Source organism: Pelophylax lessonae (genome assembly GCF_965119305.1).
Source record: "Pelophylax lessonae genome assembly, chromosome: 3".
NCBI classification, from domain to species: domain Eukaryota; kingdom Metazoa; phylum Chordata; class Amphibia; order Anura; family Ranidae; genus Pelophylax; species Pelophylax lessonae.
The window spans coordinates 682207643-682226663 of record NC_138770.1 but is presented as its reverse complement, the minus strand read 5'-3'; the positions used below and the strand labels follow the sequence as shown (position 1 = coordinate 682226663).

Sequence of the window (19021 nt, the reverse complement as noted above, 5' to 3'; positions counted from 1 at the left end):
GTTCTTGGTTGGGTTGGGTTCCTGGTTGGGTTCACAGTTGGGTTGGGTTCCTAGTTGGGTTCCCGGTTGGGTTCTCGGTTGGGTTCCCGGTTGGTTGGGTTCCTGGTTGGGTTGGGTTCCCGGTTGGGTTGGGTTCCTGGTTGGGTTGGGTTCCTGGTTGGGTTGGGTCCCCGGTTGGGTTGGGTTCCTGATTGAGTTGGGTTCCTTATTGAGTTGGGTTCCCGGTTGGTTTGGGTCCCCAGTTGGGTTGGGTCCCCAGTTGGGTTGGGTTCCTGGTTGGGTTGGGATCCCGGTTGGGTTCTCAGTTGGGTTGGGTTCCCAGTTGGGTTGGGTTCTCGGTTGGGTTGGGTTCCCGGTTGGGTTGGGTTCCTGGTTGGGTTGGGTCCCCGGTTAGGTTGGGTTCCCGGTTGGATTGGGTGCCCGGTTTGGTTGGGTTCCTGGGTGGGTTGGGTTCCTGGTTGGGTTCCCGGTTGGGTTGGGTTCCTCGTTGGGTTGGGTTCCCGGTTGGATTGGGTGCCCGGTTTGGTTGGGTTCCTGGTTGGGTTGGGTTCCTGGGTGGGTTGGGTTCCTCGTTGGATTGGGTTTCCGGTTGGGTTGGGTTCCTCCTTGGGTTGGGTCCCCCGTTGGGTTCCTGGTTGAGTTTGGTTCCTGGTTGGATTGTATTCCCATTCGGGTTGGGCTCCCGCTTGGGCTGCCTTCCCACCGGGTTGATTGTGAACTATTTCTGCATTATTTCAGTACAAATTCTTTCATTGCACTTGGACAGAGCGTGGTATTACCGCTCCCGCTGCAAGCCCATAGAGGTAGATGCAACTTCGGCATGGATGGAGCTGCATGTCAAAATTTGACACCTGCGCAGGAGCAGGTGCACCGATGCAGACAGTCTACATTTGGATCAGTGAAACTGTTCCTGCAAAGATGTCAGATTTTTTAATGTAGCTACGTCTGCGCACCTGATGCATCTGCGTCCACCTCTATGGGCTGCCTGCATGCAACTCGTGACGAATGCAGATGCAATAAAAAACGCAGCCTGCACGCAGAACGGCTGTCAATGCTTGTCTGCATGAAGCCTCAGGCCAAATGTAGATAGAGCTCCTTACCTACAATGTACAAGCAAGTGCAGCATGTACTTACAGCCAGTGGGGGGCGATAGGGAGACAGATTCACCTTCATATCACCTATTATTGCAGGTTGATTATACAGATCAGGAGCCGGAAAGAGGATTGTAAAGCTGAATACAAATATGTCTCAATAATTCGCTGAGATTAATGTTTAATTATTTTTATTTATTTATTTTATCAGAAAATTTGAAAACATGTAATTAACCATTTCAGCCCCGGAAAGTTTTACCCCCCTTAATGACCAGATCATTTTTTGCGGTTCGGTACTGCGTTACTTTAATGGCAAATTGCGCGGTCGTGCGACGCTGTACCCAAATACAATTAATGTCCTTTTTTCCCCCACAAACAGAACTTTCTTTTGGTGGCATTTGATCACCTCTGCGATTTTTATTTTTTGCACTATAAACAAAAAAAGCTACAATTCTGAAAAAAAATATATATATATATATATATATATATATATATTTTTTTTTTTTTCACTTTCTGCTATATATTCCCAAACAAAATTAAAAAAAAATAAAAAATCTATTTGTTCTATCCTTTTAGACCAATTTGTTTTCTGCTACATATGTTTGGTAAAAAAAAAATCAAATTGCAATAAGTGTATTTTGATTGGTTTGCGCAAAAGATATTGCGTCTACAAGCTAGGGGAAAGATTTATGTCATTTTTTATTTATTTTTTTTTTTTTACTAGTAATGGCGGCGATCTGCAATTTGTTGCAGGACTGCGACATTGCAGCAGACAGATCGGACCCTTGACTGACATTTTTGACACTTTTGGGGGGGACCGGTGACATTACTACAGTAATCAGTGCTAAAAATATGTACTGTCACTGTAATAATGACACTGGCAGGGTAGGGGTTAACCATGGGTCGATCAAAGGGTTAATTTGTGAGCCTAGGGGTGTGTTTCTAACTGTGGGGGGGCGTGGCTTGTTGAATGACCATAGAGACATGTGATCCTATATAGAAGGATCACAGGGGCTCTGTGATCATTCCAGGGAGAAGAACGGTCGGCTGTGTTTACAACAGCCGACCGTTCTTCTCTCTCAGTTGGGAGCAATCGGAGCAGCCTGACCTGTGCATCGGAGTCCCCGCTGCGGAGTAAGGGCAGGAGCTCGCCCCCTAGATGCAGGCGCGACGATTCTTCTATATAGGATCACAAGCCACGCCCCCACAGTTAGAATCACTCCCCTAGGCTCACATTTAACCCCTTGATCACCCACAGTGTTAACCCCTTCCCTGCCAGTGTCATTATTACAGTAACAGTGCATATTTGTAGCACTGATTACTGTAGTAATGTCACTGGTCCCCCCAAAAGTGTCAAAAATGTCAGTTAGGGGTCCGATCTGTCCGCCGCAATGTCGCCGTCCTGCTAAAAATCAAGTAGATCGCCGCCATTACTAGTAAAAAAAAAAAAAAACTATAAAAATGACAGAAATCTTTCCCGTAGATTGTAGATGCGATAACTTTTGCGCAAACCAATCAAAATACACTTATTGCAATTTTTTTTTTTACCAAAAATATGTAGCAGAAAACAAATTGGCCTAAAATGTTAAAAAATTTTGATTCTTTAATTTTTTTTTTTTTTTTTTGAGGAATGTCACATAGCAGAATGTGAAAAATATTGTGTTTTTTTTTTTTTTGTTCAGAATTGTCGCTCTTTTTTTGTTTATAGCGCAAAAAAATAAAAATCGCACAGGTGATCAAATACCACCAAAAGAAAGCTCTGTTTGTGGGGAAAAAAGGACATCAATGTTATTTGGGTACAGCGTCGCAGGACCTCGCAATTGTCCGTTAAATTAATGCAGTGCTGAATCGCAAAATATGGCCTGGTCATTAAGGGGGGGGGGGATCCAGAAGTGGTTAAATGCAATGAAAAATTCGCGGTCTTTCACCCCTTTTTATCATATTCTGAGCCTTGTTGCTCATTTGACATGCTGCTCAATCAACTACTTTATTTACAAACCTGTTTAATATAATTTATAATATTCAATATTCAAACATAAATTATTTAAAAGTATTTTAAAAAAATTCAAATCATTTATTCACATATTCACTATCCTGTGTGCAATTGGTTTAGTGGTTAGCACATATATATTTTTTTTAATAATAATTATTAATAATAATAATAATAATAATAATAATCTATAATAATAATAATAATAATAATAATAATAATAATAATAATAATAATAATAATAATATAATAATAATAACAATAATAATAAAAATATAATAATAATAACAATAATAATAATAATAATAATAATAATAATAATAATTATTATTATTATTATTATTATTATTATATTTTTATTATTATTATTATTATTAATAATAATAATAAGCATAATCATAATAATAGTAATAATAATAATAATAATCATAATAATAAAAATATAATAATAATAACAATAATAATAAAAATATAATAATAATAACAATAATAATAATAATAATAATTATTATTATTATTATACTTTTATTATTATTATTATTATTATTATTATTATTATTAATAATAATCATATTCATAATAATAGTAATAATAATAATAATAATAATAATAATAATAATAATAATAATAATAATAATTCATTAATAATAATTAGTAATGTTCTAGCTAAAAATACAGATTTTTAACTTGTAAATAACATGTGTCAGAAATAGGCTTGGTCCTTAAGTGGTTAAAGACACGCATGTCGATGTTGACAGTGGTGTCTGTACAGAGCCGCACTGTAGCTCCTAAATGCAGAGTCTCTCCTTCCTCCTCCTTCCCCTCCTCTCTCTCTCTCTCTCTCTCCTCCTCCTCTCCAAATCGCAGAGCCGGTGACATGCCTCCATCCGACCAATGTTGAGTGTTGATCTGAGGATTTGGCATGTCAGCCAGTGTCTACACAAGCTTAAGTTTCTATTATTACGCAAAGGATTATCAGGACAGTAGCCTTGCCATAGAATTACAGCCAATCTGCTTGAACACAAGGCTCCTTTTTTTTTTTTTTTCCTCCTCTATCTTCACAAATTCTTTTTTTTGCATTTGTTGGAATATTTTTTTTTTTTTTTACTAAAAGTGGATAACTGGTGGCATCTACAGCTTTGCAGCAAAGCAACGTTGCTTTTAATTATTACAAGAGAAGCGTAAAAAAAAAAAAAAAAAGATAAAGGGAAAAAAAAAAAAACCCTAAGCTGCTTGAATGTGTGTCTATTCTCCCTTTCCCGAGCTGTGGAGGGCTCTGCCATCTATCGCACTCACAAGGATAACAGCAGATCAGGCATTCCTACTGTAGCTCTTCTCTCTGGCTGTGCCTCGGTGTTTCTCCTGCATCCTCTGGTTTGGAAGTTCTGCATCCCCCCCACCGTGCCCTAAATTTGCACATAGAGGTCTACCGGCTGCACCATCCAAAAATCCATCAAGGGTTTCTGGTTTAAGGGGGTTTTTTAAAGGGGGGAGAAACCGAAGGGGTTTGGATCTGTGGTGGCTTATCACCTGCAAACGCTTTGGATATACTGTACTGTATCAGGAGGAAACCCAAGGATCCACCTCACCGGGGCTTTGCTGCTGCTTTGCAATTTCTGTCTGAGATTTCCCACTCGGAGAGAGGAGAGGACTTGGATCTGTCCTTCCGTGCAGGATGCGTGGCTTTATTTTATCCAAGCACCGCCGTTCCTTTTGCTAAAAGAGGATAAATGCATCTTTTAGCAGGTAAGCCTTAAGCAGAGCCCTCTTTATTTTTATTTGCATGGCAGAAGTTTTGGGTTGTCAAAAAATAAAAAAGGGGCACCAATTTTCAAGTTGGCTTTGAATGGTTGTGTTCAATGAAAAGTGGCTGCAGATACAGAAAATGCCAAAATCTGAACCTGTTCGAGGCTTAGAAAGGAAGACGATGAGTGAGATTGGGGAGGGGGGGGGGGATTTTAGGCTGTACATGACTTTGGGCACAGCCGGTCTTTTATGTCTTCTGCTGTTTAGGCTTACCTGAAGAGGAGGGAGGGGTCCAAGGCTTGGTGGGCGCTTGTAGAGGTCCAAAAAAAATTGAGCTTGTGAGGGTTGTGCATGATGAAAGGTCTGTTGCAACCTGCAAGATATATGGGGGCATCAAGGCTATTTTCTAAATGTTTACGATGGTCACCAATTTTTTTTTTTTTACAGATGATGCACCCTATGCGTTATGCCTTGCAATGTAAATACTGCTAATTAATATTTCATCCTGCAGCTAGACATGTACCACTCTCAGACTTGAGAAGATTGGTTTCTATTGCATTTCCTTTAGCCTGGCAATCTTTGATCAGACACTGATCTTCAGTTAGAAACACAAGCTTGTTTTTTTTCCTTCTGGTCTGTGGGAGGAGATGCTGCTCTGCAAATTTGGCAAAGTCTTTTTTAGTAGTTATTTAATTAGCCTTTGAATACTGGTGAGCTTCCTAAAGAGTGGGAGACAGCTGAAATAGAATAGCCTTCGAAGGGTTTACGATGAAGATAATCTGGCAATGTGGAGAGAGTATCGGGAGTAGAGGAGGGGGGGGGGCTGTATATGGGGAAAAAATTGGGTAATTTTGTAAAATTTTGTGAAATCTCCAGTTTGCTTTGCGGAGGGTTTGGATTATATGGGAGAACCCCATCCTGGAAATGGGTTGAGGTGATGGGATTTAGAGGTGGAGGTGAAATATAGTAAAAACAAAATTGGTAAGGTTTGTAAAATTGGATGAAACCTTCATTTGGCTTTGGGGATGGGTTGGTTTATACAGGAGAACACTATCCTGGAAATGGGTTGAGGAGATGGGATTTAGAGGTGGAGGTGAAATATAGTAAAAACAAAATGGGTAAGGTTCGTAAAATTGGATGAAACCTTCATTTGGCTTTGGGGATGGGTTGGTTTATATGTGAGAGTCCTGTCCTGGAAAGGGTTTATGGAGATTGGATTTAGAAGAGGTAAAGGTGAAATACGGTAAAATAATGAATAAACATGGGTAAATATATATATTAAATAATAATATATATAAAATGAATAAAATTGGGTAAGGTTTGTACAATTGTATGAAATCTTCAGTTGGGTTTGGGAATGGTTTGGTTTATATGGAGGAGCACTGTCTGGAAAAGGGTTAAGGAGATGAGATTTAGCAGATTTAAAGGTGAAAATTTGGGTAAGGTTTATAAAATTGAATGAATCTTCAGTTGGCTTTGGGAATGGTTTATATGGAGGAGCACTGTCTGGAAAAGGGTTAAGGAGATGAGATTTAAAAGAGCTAAAGGTGAAAATTTGGGTAAGGTTTGTAATATTGAAGGAGTCTTCAGTTGGGTTTGGGAATGGTTTGGTTTATATGGAGGAGCACTGTCTGGAAAAGGGTTAAGGAGATGAGATTTAGAAGAGCTAAAGGTGACAATTTGGGTAACGTTTGTAAAATTTAATGAATCTTCAGTTGGGCTTGGGAATGGTTTATATGGGGGAGCACTGTCTGGAAAAGAGTTAAGGAGATAAGATTTAAAACATTTGGGTAAGGTTTGTAAAATTGAATGAATCTTTAGTTTGCTTTGGGAATGGTTTATATGGGGGAGCCCTGTCTAGAAAAAGGTTAAGGAGATGGGATTTAGAAGAGGTAAAGGTGAAAATTTGGGTAAGGGTTGTAAAATTGAATGAATCTTCAGTTGGCTTTGGGAATGGTTTACATGGAGGAGCCCTGTCTGGAAAAGGGTTAAGGAGATGGGATTTAGAAGAAGTAAAGGTGAAAAGGAAGGTAAGGTTTGTAAAATTGAACAAATCTTCAGTTGGCTTTGGGAAAGGTTTGGTTAAGAAAATGACATTTAGAAGAGGTTGGGGTAAAATATGGTTAAAAAAATAAAATTGGTTAATGTTTGCGAAATTGAATGAATCTTTCGGTTGGCTTGGATTTTTGGTTTATATGGAATAACCCAGTCTTGGAAAGGGGTTAGGGTTTGAGATTTAGTAGGAGTGGGGGTGAAATATGGTAAAAAAAAAAAAAAAAATCGGATAATGTTTGTCAAATTGAATGAATCTTCAGTTGGGTTTGGGAATGGTTTGGTTTATATGGATGAACCCTGTCTGGAAAAAGGTTAAGGAGATGGGATTTAGAAGAGGTAAAGTGAAAAGGTAGGTAAGGTTTGTAAAATTGAACAAATCTTCAGTTGGCTTTGGGAAAGGTTTGGTTAAGAATATGACATTTAGAAGAGGTGGGGGTTAAAATATGGTTAAAAAAAATAAAATTGGTCAATGTTTGTGAAATTGAATGAATCTTCGGTTGGCTTTGGGAATGATTTGGTTTATATGGAAGAGCCCAGTCTTGGAAAGGGGTTAGGGTTTGAGTAGAGGTGGTGGTAAAATATGGTAAAAAAAAATCTTCAGTTGGCTTTGGGAATGGTTTTGGTTTTTGGGAGAACCCTGTCTTGGAAAAGGGTTGAGGAGATGAGATTTAGTGGGTCAGGCACACGATTCAGTGATACTGAATGTTCTGAGCAGGTAATGTCCTCGATGAGGCTAACGCGATTCGACAATGCAGCTTTCACACTGCTAAAATCTAGATAGACGGGTCCATAGCACAAGCCATCACCTGTCTGTCATAAAAGGCTAATGTCAACAGTGTGGGGGAGGGGGGGGGGGTCTATGGAATGATTGGATGGCTTCAAAATAGAAATCCAACGCTCGTCCAAACTACTTCACCCTATACGAAAACCTATCTATAACAAAAACAACAAAAAATGTCCTAACAACTAGGTCTAGAAGAACATAACAATGGCATGTTTTTTCTCCGTGAATGGGTTTCAGTCTTCGTGGGATAATTCAGTGTTCGGCTCTCTTTAGAAGGTTCATGGCTTCTAATTATGGGATTTGAGCCTTCAGTGTTAAAAGTGAGCATCTGCTGGCGTGCGTGCCCCCAGTACGACGGAGGGCTTATATGTATGCACTGCACAGCCTGTCTGTGCCATGTACACCTCCCTGTGTGTTTTTAACGTGTTCACAAAAGTCTCCGAGCTCTGCCTCTGCAGCGATGTGAGGAATACGCGGAGCATGTTGGGGTTTGCGCTTGCACTGCGCGTCGTGTGTATACTGTCAGAGTAAGGGTCACATACTATAAATCCGTGAAATGTAATTACATCTTTGTAAAGGCAAGAACCCAAATGTAGACCTGTCTGTGCTTATCTAAAGGGGGGGAGGGGGGGGGTCAGTGTGTAAATGACACATCTCATAGTCTAATAGTAGAACGTTCACACCTCACATACACACACAGACACTTTATGTCTTTCTGTTCTTCTCCCCCCTCCCTCTCACCCATCTGTTTTCACCCTCTCTCCTTCCTCTCTCCTCCCTCCTCTCTCTATCCTTCTACTCTTTCTCCCATTTTTCTCTCTCTTTTTCTTTTGCTCTATTTTCTCTCTCCCTCTCCCTCCTCCTCCCTCTTGCTCGCTCCTTCTCCTCCATCCCTCTCTCGCTTTCTTCCTCTCTCCTTCTCCTCCGCTCATCTCCCTTCTCCTTCCCCTTGCTTTCTCCATCTCCTGCCTCTCTCCTTTCTCTCTCCTCTCTCTCTCTTCTTCCCCCTTCTTGCTCACTCCTTCTTCTGCCTCCATCTCTCTCTCTCTCTTTCTGCTCCTTTCTCCTTCTCCCTTTTCATCTCTTCTTCTTCTTTTTTTCTCCTTTATATCTCCTTCTCAGTCCTTCTCCCCCTTGCTCTCTCTTCTCCCCCACCTTTTTCTCTCCTTCTCATCCTTTCTCCTTTTTCCCTTCTCTCTCCCTCCTCTTTTTATCCTTCTCCTTCCTCTCTCTCCTTATCCTTCTCCTCATTTCTCCTTCTCCATCTCTCTCCTTCTCCCCTCTCTCTATTCTCTCTCATTTCTCCTTCTCACTCTCTCTCCTCCTTCTCCCTTCACTCTCTATCCTTCTCTCTCCTTCCCCTCTTTTCTCCTTAACCTTCTTTCTCCTTCTCCCTCCTCTCTGTCTCCTTTTCACTTTCTCTCTTTCTTTTTCCCTCCTCTCTCTCCTCATTCTCCCTCCTGTCCTTCCCCCTTCTCCTCCTTTCTCCTTTTCCCTTTCTCTCCTTCTCCCTCCTCTCTCTCTCCTTTCTCCTCCTTTCTCCATCTCTCCCCTTCTCCCTCCTCTTTTTCTCTCTCTTTCTTCCTTTCTCTCCTTCTCCCTTCTCTTTCTCTCCTTCTCCTCCTTTCTCCTTCTCTATCTTTCTCCTCCACTCTCCTCTCTCTCCTCATTCTCCCTCCTGTCCCTCTCTTTCTCCTCCTTTCTCCTGCTCCATCTCTCTGCTTCTCCCTCATCTCTCTCTCCTTCTCCTCCTTTCTCCTGCTCCATCTCTCCCCTTCTCCCTCCTCTTTCTCTCTCTCTTTCTTCCTTTCTCTCCTTCTCCCTTCTCTTTCTCTCCTTCTCCTCCTTTCTCCTTCTCTATCTTTCTTCTCCACTCTTCTCTCTCTCCTCATTCTCCCTCCTGTCCCTCTCTTTCTCCTCCTTTCTCCTGCTCCATCTCTCTGCTTCTCCCTCATCTCTCTCTCCTTCTCCTCCTTTCTCCTGCTCCATCTCTCCCCTTCTCCCTCCTCTTTCTCTCTCTCTTTCTTCCTTTCTCTCCTTCTCCCTTCTCTTTCTCTCCTTCTCCTCCTTTCTCCTTCTCTATCTTTCTCCTCCACTCTCCTCTCTCTCCTCATTCTCCCTCCTGTCCCTCTCTTTCTCCTCCTTTCTCCTGCTCCATCTCTCTGCTTCTCCCTCATCTCTCTCTCCTTCTCCTCCTTTCTCCTGCTCCATCTCTCCCCTTCTCCCTCCTCTTTCTCTCTCTCTTTCTTCCTTTCTCTCCTCCTCCCTCCTCTCTCTCTCTCCTTCTCCTCCTTTCTCCTTCTCTATCTTTCTCCTCCACTCTCCTCTCTCTCCTCCCTCCTCTATCTCTCCTTCTGCCTCCTCTCTCTCCTTCTCCTCCTTTCTCCTTCTCCATCTCCCTGCTTCTCCCTCCTCTCTCTCCTTCTCCTTCTTTCTCCTACATCTCTTTCCTTCTCCCTCCTCTCTATCTCCTTCTTCTCCTTTCTCCTCCATCTCGCTCCTTCTCCTGCCTCTCTCTCTCCTTCTCCTCCTTTCTCCTGCTCCATCTCTCTCCTTCTCCTCCTTTCTCCTGCTCCATCTCTCTCCTTCTCCCTCCTCTCTCTCTCTCTCTCCTTCTCCCTGTTTCTCCTTCTCCCTCCTCTCTCTCCTTCTTTCTTCTTCTCCATCTCTCTCCTTCTCCCTTTCTCTGCTTCTCCCTCCTCTCTCTCTCCCCTTCTCCTCCTTTCGCCTTCTCCCTCTATCCTTTTCCTTCCCCCTCTCTCTCCTTCTCCCTCTCTCGTTCTCACACACACACACACACACACACACGATCATTTACACGCACACACCATCTTGCTCTCACACACACATGTTCATTAACCTATAACCACCAATCAGACACAACCTTTCGGTAGCCCAGGCTGCACTGAACTGTCTATAGGGCGACGTCCGGTTGCCTCGGGTTACCACACAATCCCAACCCTGCCATAGATCTACTGACGCAGTTAACATTCTATTGAATCCGAGCTCTGTACATAGAAATGTGCGTTCCTTCCCCGCTCAGGTCAGTTCACCCTTCAGTATCAGACCCTGTGAACATGCAGTAGTCGTGCACCATGAAGAACGAGAATCCAGAAAATAAACGTCAGTCCCCTATAGAGACATCGCTGCTCCCTGGGAACGTATTCCGATGTCTGATTATATGATTGCGGGATATCGGAGGAGCTTGGCTCCTCTGTCCAGATATGTGTGTCTCTCTCTCTCTCTCTCTCTATATATATATATATATATACTGTATATACATTTTTTTCTTCCATTATTCTGGTGCTGCCGTGATGGAATGAAGAAGACGCCTGGACTGGCATGTTGGAATTCCCGGAGATATCCATGTCTGCTGTACCCTGATGGGAATCCATGCAGTGGAATTGGATGCCTTGTACTTAATATAATCAGATTGGAGTGCATATTGTAAACGGTTGTGATGCCCCCTCCTTCTAGTATACTCCAAGATTTATTTAGAGGAGGGGGGGGGGGGCAATATCACTTCTGGAGGGGACATAACCAATAAAAAGCTTGGGAGCGATGTGAACATGCTCAGCACTTGTAGGAGCCTCCTATTATATATGAACAGAGCTACCACTGTCGTCCCCAACCAACATGCCAAAGTGCCATGGCATGATGATTCAAGGTGGCCATCAAGGCTGACCTTCATTGACCATCCTTGCTCTCTCATAAACTCTTGGACTTGTAGTACTTCAGCTATTGTAGGTTATTTACAACACATAGAACACTGCAGGGTGTTCATGCTGGGGGTTGTAGTTCCTTAACCATGGAAGGGATGTCATGAATGTGCCTGGGACTTGTAGTTCATCAACCATCCTTGCCCTGTCATAAACTCTTGGACTTGTAGTACCTCAGCTATTGTAGGACATATATAACACATACAACACTGCAGGGTGTTAATGCTGGGAGTTGTAGTTCCTTAACCATGGAAGGGATGTCAGGAATGTGCCTGGGACTTGTAGTTCATCAACCATCCTTGCCCTGTCATAAGCTCTTGGTCTTGTAGTACCTCAGCTATTGTAGGACATATATAACACATAGAACACTGCAGGGTGTTCATGCTGGGAGTTGTAGTTCCTTAACCATGGAAGGGATGTCAGGAATGTGCCTGGGACTTGTAGTTCATCAACCATCCTTGCCCTGTCATAAACTCTTGGACTTGTAGTACTTCAGCTATTGTAGGACATATATAACACATAGAACACTGCAGGGTGTTCATGTTGGGGGTTGTAGTTCCTTAACCATGGAAGGGATGTCGGGAATGTGCCTGGGACTTGTAGTTTATCGACCATCTATGCTCTCTCGTAAACTGTTGGACTTGTAGTACCTCAGCTATTGTAGGCCATGTATTCTGGGGCTTGTAGTTCACCAAAATAAGAACACTGAAGGGTGTTAATGCTGGGAGTTGTAGTTCCTTAACATGGAAGGGATGTCAAGAATGTGCCTGGGACTTGTAGTTCATCGACCATCCTTGCCCTGTCATAAACTCTTGGTCTTGTAGTACCTCAGCTATTGTAGGACATATATAACATATAGAACACTGCAGGGTGTTCATGCGCTGGGAGTTGTAGTTCCTTAACCATGGAAAGGATGTCAGGAATGTGCCATACTTGCCCTCTCATAAATTCTTGGACTTGTAGTACCACAGCTATTGTAGGCCGTGTATGCTGGGGCTTGTAGTTCACCAAACGTAAGAACACTTCAGGGTGTTCATGCTGGGAGTTGTAGTTCCTTAACCATGGAAGGGATGTCTGAAATGTGCCTAGGACTTGTTCCTCACTGGCAATCATTGACCATCTATATGCCCACCATAAATTGTAGCTTGTAGCTCCTCAGCTTTTGTAGACTGTGTATTCTGGGACCTTTAGTTCACCAAAATAAGAACACTGCAATGTGTTCATGCTGGGGGTTGTAGTTCCTTAACCATGGAAGAGATTTCAGGAATGTGCCTGGGACTTGTAGTTCATCGATCCATCCATGCTCTCTCACAAACTCTTGGAATTGTAGTACCTCAGCTATTGTAGGCCATGTATTCTTGTAGTTCACCAAAAATAAGAACACTGCAGGATGTTCATGCTGGAAGTTGTAGTTCCTTAACCATGCGAGTGATGTAAGGAATCGCTGACCATCCATTCCTACCATAAACTGTTGGACTTGTAGAACCTCAGCTATTGTAGGCTGTATATTCTGGAACTTGTAGTTCACCACACATAGGAACAATGTTGGGTATGCTGGGAGTCGTAATTCCTTAACAATGGAGGTGATGCATGAATGTGTTCAACCATAAAGTAATGTAGGGTTTGCTGCAGGGTGCAGATGCTGGGACTTGTAGTTCCTCAGCTATAGAATTGCTGAGGGATGCTCATGCTGATTATAGTTAAAGTTTACTGACCAACATCCGGGCAAGCACAGTTGGACCTGCAGTCTCTCAGCTATAGAAGTGCTGCAGTCTGTGAATGCTGGGACTTGTGGTTTACTGACTATAGGACAACTGCAGGGTGTGGCATGTTCCTGAGAAATAATATGTACCAAGGTACAGATGCTGGGACTTTTAGTTCGATGTCATCCCAAGTCATGCAGCCTATGCATTGTTGGACTTGTAGTTCTCCAAAAGCAGAAGTGCTGCAGGCTGTGTATGCTGGAATTTGTAGTGCATTGACTACCAGTGCACATGCTGGGATCTGTAGTTCTTCAACAATGGAAATGATGTCAGGAGTAATGATGGGACTTGTAGTTTATTCATTGACTACAGATCTTTAAGTTACATTGTTACTTTTTTTAATAGAAACAATGAATGTCTTTAGGACAGGCCTAATGGATGGAATGAGGATGGAATGAGGACGGAATGAGGACAGAATGAGGACGGAATGAGGACGGAATGAGGATGGAAAGAGGATGGAAAGAGGATGGAATGAGGGCGGAATGAGGATGGAATGAGGATGGGATGAGGACAGAATGAGGATGGAATGAGGGCGGAATGAGGATGGGATGAGGACAGAATGAGGATGGAATGAGGGCGGAATGAAGATGGGATAAGGACGGAATAAGGATAGAATGAGGACGGAATAAGGGCAGAATGAGGATGGAATGAGGACGGAATGAGAAAGGAATGAGGATGGGATGAGGACGGAATGAGGATGGGATGAGGACGGAATGAGGATGGGATGAGGAGGGAATGAGGATGGAATGAGGGCGGAATGAGGATGGGATAAGGACGGAATAAGGATAGAATGAGGGCAGAATGATGGAATGAGGGCGGAATGAGGATGGAATGAGGACGGAATGAGGACGGAATGAAGATGGAATGAGGACGGAATGAGGATGGAATGAGGATGGAATGGGACGGAATGAAGATGGACTGAGGATGGAATGAGGATGGAATGAAGATGGAATGAGGATGGAATGAGGATGGAATGAAGAAGGAATGAGGATAGAATTAAGATGTTATGAGGGCGGAATGAGGATGGAATGAGAATGGAATGAGGACAAAATGAGGATGTTATGAGGGCGGAATGAGGATGGATTGAGGATAGAATGAGGACAGAATGAGGATGAAATGAGGATGGAATGAGGATGGAATGAGGACGGAATGAGGACAGAATGAGGACGGAATGAGGACAGAATGAGGACAGAATGAGGACGGAATGAGGGCAGAATGAGGATGGAAAGAGGATGGGAAGAGGATGGAATGAGGGCGGAATGAGGATGGAATGAGGATGGGATGAGGACAGAATGAGGATGGAATGAGGGCGGAATGAGGATGGAATGAGGATGGGATGAGGACAGAATGAGGAGGGAATGAGGGCGGAATGAAGATGGGATAAGGACGGAATAAGGATAGAATGAGGACGGAATGAGGGCAGAATGAGGATGGGATGAGGACGGAATGAGGATGGGATGAGGACGGAATGAGGATGGAATGAGGGCGGAATGAGGATGGAATGAGGGCGGAATGAGGACGGAATGAGGACGGAATGAAGATGGAATGAGGACGGAATGAGGATGGGATGAGGATGGAATGGGACGGAATGAAGATGGACTGAGGATGGAATGAGAATGGAATGAAGATGGACTGAGGATGGAATGAGGATGGAATGAAGATGGAATGAGGATGGAATGAAGAAGGAATGAGGATGGAATTTAGATGTTATGAGGGCGGAATGAGGATGGAATGAGAATGGAATGAGGACAAAATGAGGATGTTATGAGGGCGGAATGAGGATGGATTGAGGATAGAATGAGGACAGAATGAGGATGAAATGAGGATGGAATGAGGAGGGAATGAGGATGAAATGAGGATGAAATGAGGATGGAATGAGGATGGAATGAGGATGGAATGAGGATGAAATTACACCTTGGCAGGCTTCTGCCTTAAACATGCAGATGTACAAATTATCAGAGGAGATCATTGCAGAAGAGGCATTTGGCAACAAGGGGTTAATCTGGTGCTACTAAGGGATTCCAAATCCCACCATGGGTGGTCTGACCACCAATCTATACATTGTAGATCAGGCATTCAGCTCTGGGGACCTCAGGCTGACAATGACAGAGGGGGAGGGGGGTATGAATGGCAGTATGATCTGGCTTGGGCCCAGTGTTAGTGAATGCTGGGACTTGTAGTTGTTACACATGTCCCCATAGTCATAGAGGGGACATCTGTAGACCTCTTGGTGGGGAAGATGTTTTGTCTCTAGAAGCCAAGTACATTGTTTATACAGAGGGCGCCATCCCCGACTCCCCCTCCTAGCGCCCTCTACTGATCCTTCAGGAATTGCAGGGCAAGAAAACCATCTTTAGAGACCCTGTCACCAAAAAAAGTGATTAGTCAGTTACCTAGACAGCCCCCTCCTACCTTTAATGTCATCGCCGACTCTTTTTCTGGAAGTGTCTAATTGTTGCCTGTGCTGGCCCAGCTGCTTTTCTCCTCCCCTCAGTGTTTTACGGCGTGGGCTAATGACAGTGTTGGCTCTAATACATTTTTTTCTTTTTGTTTTCCTAACTTTATTTGAAGTGTCACATAGCGACGCTTCATTCATGTCCCTGCGCAGCAATGAGGCGCATTTCGTTGACATGCGGTGGCTTCCAGCGTGCTGCGAAACATGAGACATGCTGCATTTTTCCATAGCTCACTATGTCACGCATCACTCCAATGCCGCGCTACTTGGAAAACAATTGTTTTCTATGTTCCCTAGCGGCGACCTTCGTGCATCCCGTGCGGGAAACTGCAGGCATGCGGGAAACTGCAGGTCACCCCTAATGGTGTGAATGAGCACTTAGTAGCCATTGTTAGGAATAGCCGTTTCTTTGATTAAGCTGATTGGGTTCAGCAAAGCTCACATATACTATGTAAAAGAAAATAAGATCCAACGCGTTTCACGTTTTTGCATTTCATAGGGTAACTTTAACCCCCCCTCCCCTATTTTCTGAAAGCTTAGACAAGCTTTATAAATTCTGGATTTTGAATGGATGTAGAGGAGAGAAGACTGCAGATAAACAGGTACAACTTAAAGACTGCAAATAAACAGGCACAACTTATGGACTGCAGATAAACAGGTACAACTTATGGACTGCAGATAAACATGTGCAACTTATGGACTGCAGATAAACAGGTACAACTTATGTAGGATGATTTGTTTCATGTCTGTGTATCACCTGAGACCAGTCACTTCACTGGGTATATGGAAAGGTTTACAATCACTTTAACAGCTTCTGGACCTCCCAACATATATATAGTGCAGCAGGGCGGCCCTTCAGCGCAAAATCACGTTCCTGGGTCTGGGGCGTGCACGCGCCACCAGAGACTGGCTCCTGTTGTGATTGGACACAAAGGGAGCCAATTAGCGTGTCCACGGGGACAGTTTCCGGACCACCCAACATATATGTACTGTGGCAGGGCGGCCCTTCAGTGCAAAATCACGTTCCTGGGTCTGGGGCGTGCACGCGCCACCAGCGACTGGCTCCTGTTGTGATTGGACACAAAAGGAGCCAATCAGCAGGACTTCGGGGACAGCTTCCGGACCGCCTAACGTATATATAGAGCGGCAGGGCAGCCCTTCAGCGCAAAATCCCATTCCTGGGTCTGGGGCGCGTATGCGCCACCAGCGACCAGCTCATTGTGATTGGACACCACAGGAGCCGTGGGGACAGTTTCTGGAATGCCTAACATATATATATATATATATATAGTGCGACAGGACGGCCCTTTAGTGCAAATCACATTCCCAGGTCTGGGGTGCGCACACGCCACCAGCGACCGGCTCCTGTTGTGATTGGACACAGCGGGAGCCAATCAGCAGGTCCGCGGGGACAGCTTCCGGACTGCCCAATGTGTATATACTGTTGAAGGGCGGCCCTTCAGCGCAAAATCACGTTCTTGGGTCTGGGGCGCGCACATGCTACCAGCGACTGGCTCCTGTTGTGATTGGACACAGCAGGTGCCAATCAGCTGGTCCGCAGGGAAAGCTTCCGGACCGCCCAACGTATATATACTGTTGCACTGTGGCAGGGCGGCCCTTCAGCGCAAAATCATGTTCCTGGGTCTGGGGCGCGCACTCGCCACCAGCGACCAGCTCCTGTTGTGTTTGGACACAGCGGGAGCCAATCAGCGGGTCCGATGTCCCCTGGGACCTGCCGATCATTCCCGTGGCAGGCAGTACAGCGGCCTGTCTATGTAAACAAAACAGATCACCGTTCTGTGACAGGAGAAGACAGAGATCTTGTGTTTCTGCTAAGCAGGAACAGGGATCTCTGTCTTCTTTCAGTACAAGCACCTCCCCCCACACAGTTAGTAAGCACTCCCTAGGAACACATTTAAACCTTTGATCACCCCTGATGTTAACACCTTCCCTGCCAGTGTCATTAGTACAGTGACAGTGAATAGCACTGATCACTGTATTCGTGTCACTGGTCCCCCAAATGCTGTCAAAAGTGTCACTTATGCTGGCCATACACTATACGAAAAATCAGCCAAAATTCGGTCATTTGGAGAGTTCTTCCGTTATTTTGGCCAGTTAACCAGTTCTGGACCAGAAGGATTTACCCCTTAATGACCAGGCAATTTTTTGCGATTCGGCACTGCCTTATTTAAATGGACAATTGCGCGGTCGTGTGACGCTGTACCCAAATAAAATTGATGTCCTTTTTTCCAAGCAAACAGAGATTTATTTTGGTGGTATTTGATCACCTGTGCGATTTTTGTTTTTTGCGCTATAAACAAAAAAAGAGCGACAATTCTGAAAAAAAAAAAAAACAAAACAATATTTTTCACATTCTGCTATATAACATTCCCAATAAAATAAATGTAAAAAACATTTTTTTTTCATCCTTTTGGGCCAATTTGTATTCTGCTACATATTTTTGGTAAAAAAAAAAATCCCTATAAAAAAAACAAACAATATTTTTCACATTCTGCTATATAGCATTTCCAATAAAAGCCATAAACATTCCCAATAAAAAAAAAAAAAAAAAATGTAGAAATCAAATTTTTTCATCCTTTTAGGCCAATTTGTTTTCTGCTACACATTTTTCGTAAAAAAAAAAAAAAATCCCCAATAAGCATATTTTGATTGGTTTGCGCAAAAGTTATCGCATCTACAAACTAGGGGAAAGATTTATGTCCTTTTTATTTTTTTTTTACTAGTAATGGCGGCGATCTGCGATTTTTAGCGGGACTGCGACATTGCGGCAGACAGATCGGACCCCTAACTGACATTTTTGACACTTTTGGGGGGGGGGGGAGGGACCAGTGACATTACTACAGTAATCAGTGCTAAAAATATGCAATGTTACTGTAATAAGGACCCTGGCAGGGAAGGGGTTAACCCAAGGGCGATCAAAGGGTTAATTGTGAGCCTAGGGGATTGTTTTCTAACTGTGTGGGGGAGGGGCTTGTGTAATGATCATAGGGACCTGTGATCCTATATAGAAGGATATATATATATATATTATAATATCTCTTTTCTTTTATTTTTACTATAGCCTATATATATTCTTAAAATACTATTTATAGTTAATATTTTTATTTTTATTAAGTTTTGCTAATTGTGTAAAATTGTATATCCTGTATTTGCTGTTGTTGCATTCTGGTTAGACCTGAACTGCATTTCATTGCCCTATACTTGTAAATGTGTAATGACAATAAAGTTGAATCTAATCTAATTTCAGAGAGAAGAACGGTCAGCTGTGTTTACAACATCCGACCGTCCTTTTCTCTACGCAAGGAGCGATCGCGGCCGCCGGCCCTGTGGATTGGCATCCCCGCTGCCTGGCCTTTAAAATCCCACAACCCGTAGGAGGGTTTCTTTTCTATAGGGG

The 19021-nt window shown here is 43.3% G+C and overlaps 1 protein-coding gene across 1 annotated transcript in view; it reads left to right on the top strand.

The window, feature by feature from the left end:
- The first annotated feature begins 4591 nt into the window (after positions 1 to 4591).
- The window catches only part of LRFN2 (leucine rich repeat and fibronectin type III domain containing 2), an 890926-nt gene continuing 876496 nt past the window's right edge, over positions 4592 to 19021 (top strand). The window contains exon 1 of the mRNA XM_082249300.1: positions 4592 to 4827. The gene's annotated coding sequence lies outside the window, so the exon portion shown is untranslated. The remainder of the gene's footprint in view (positions 4828 to 19021) is intronic.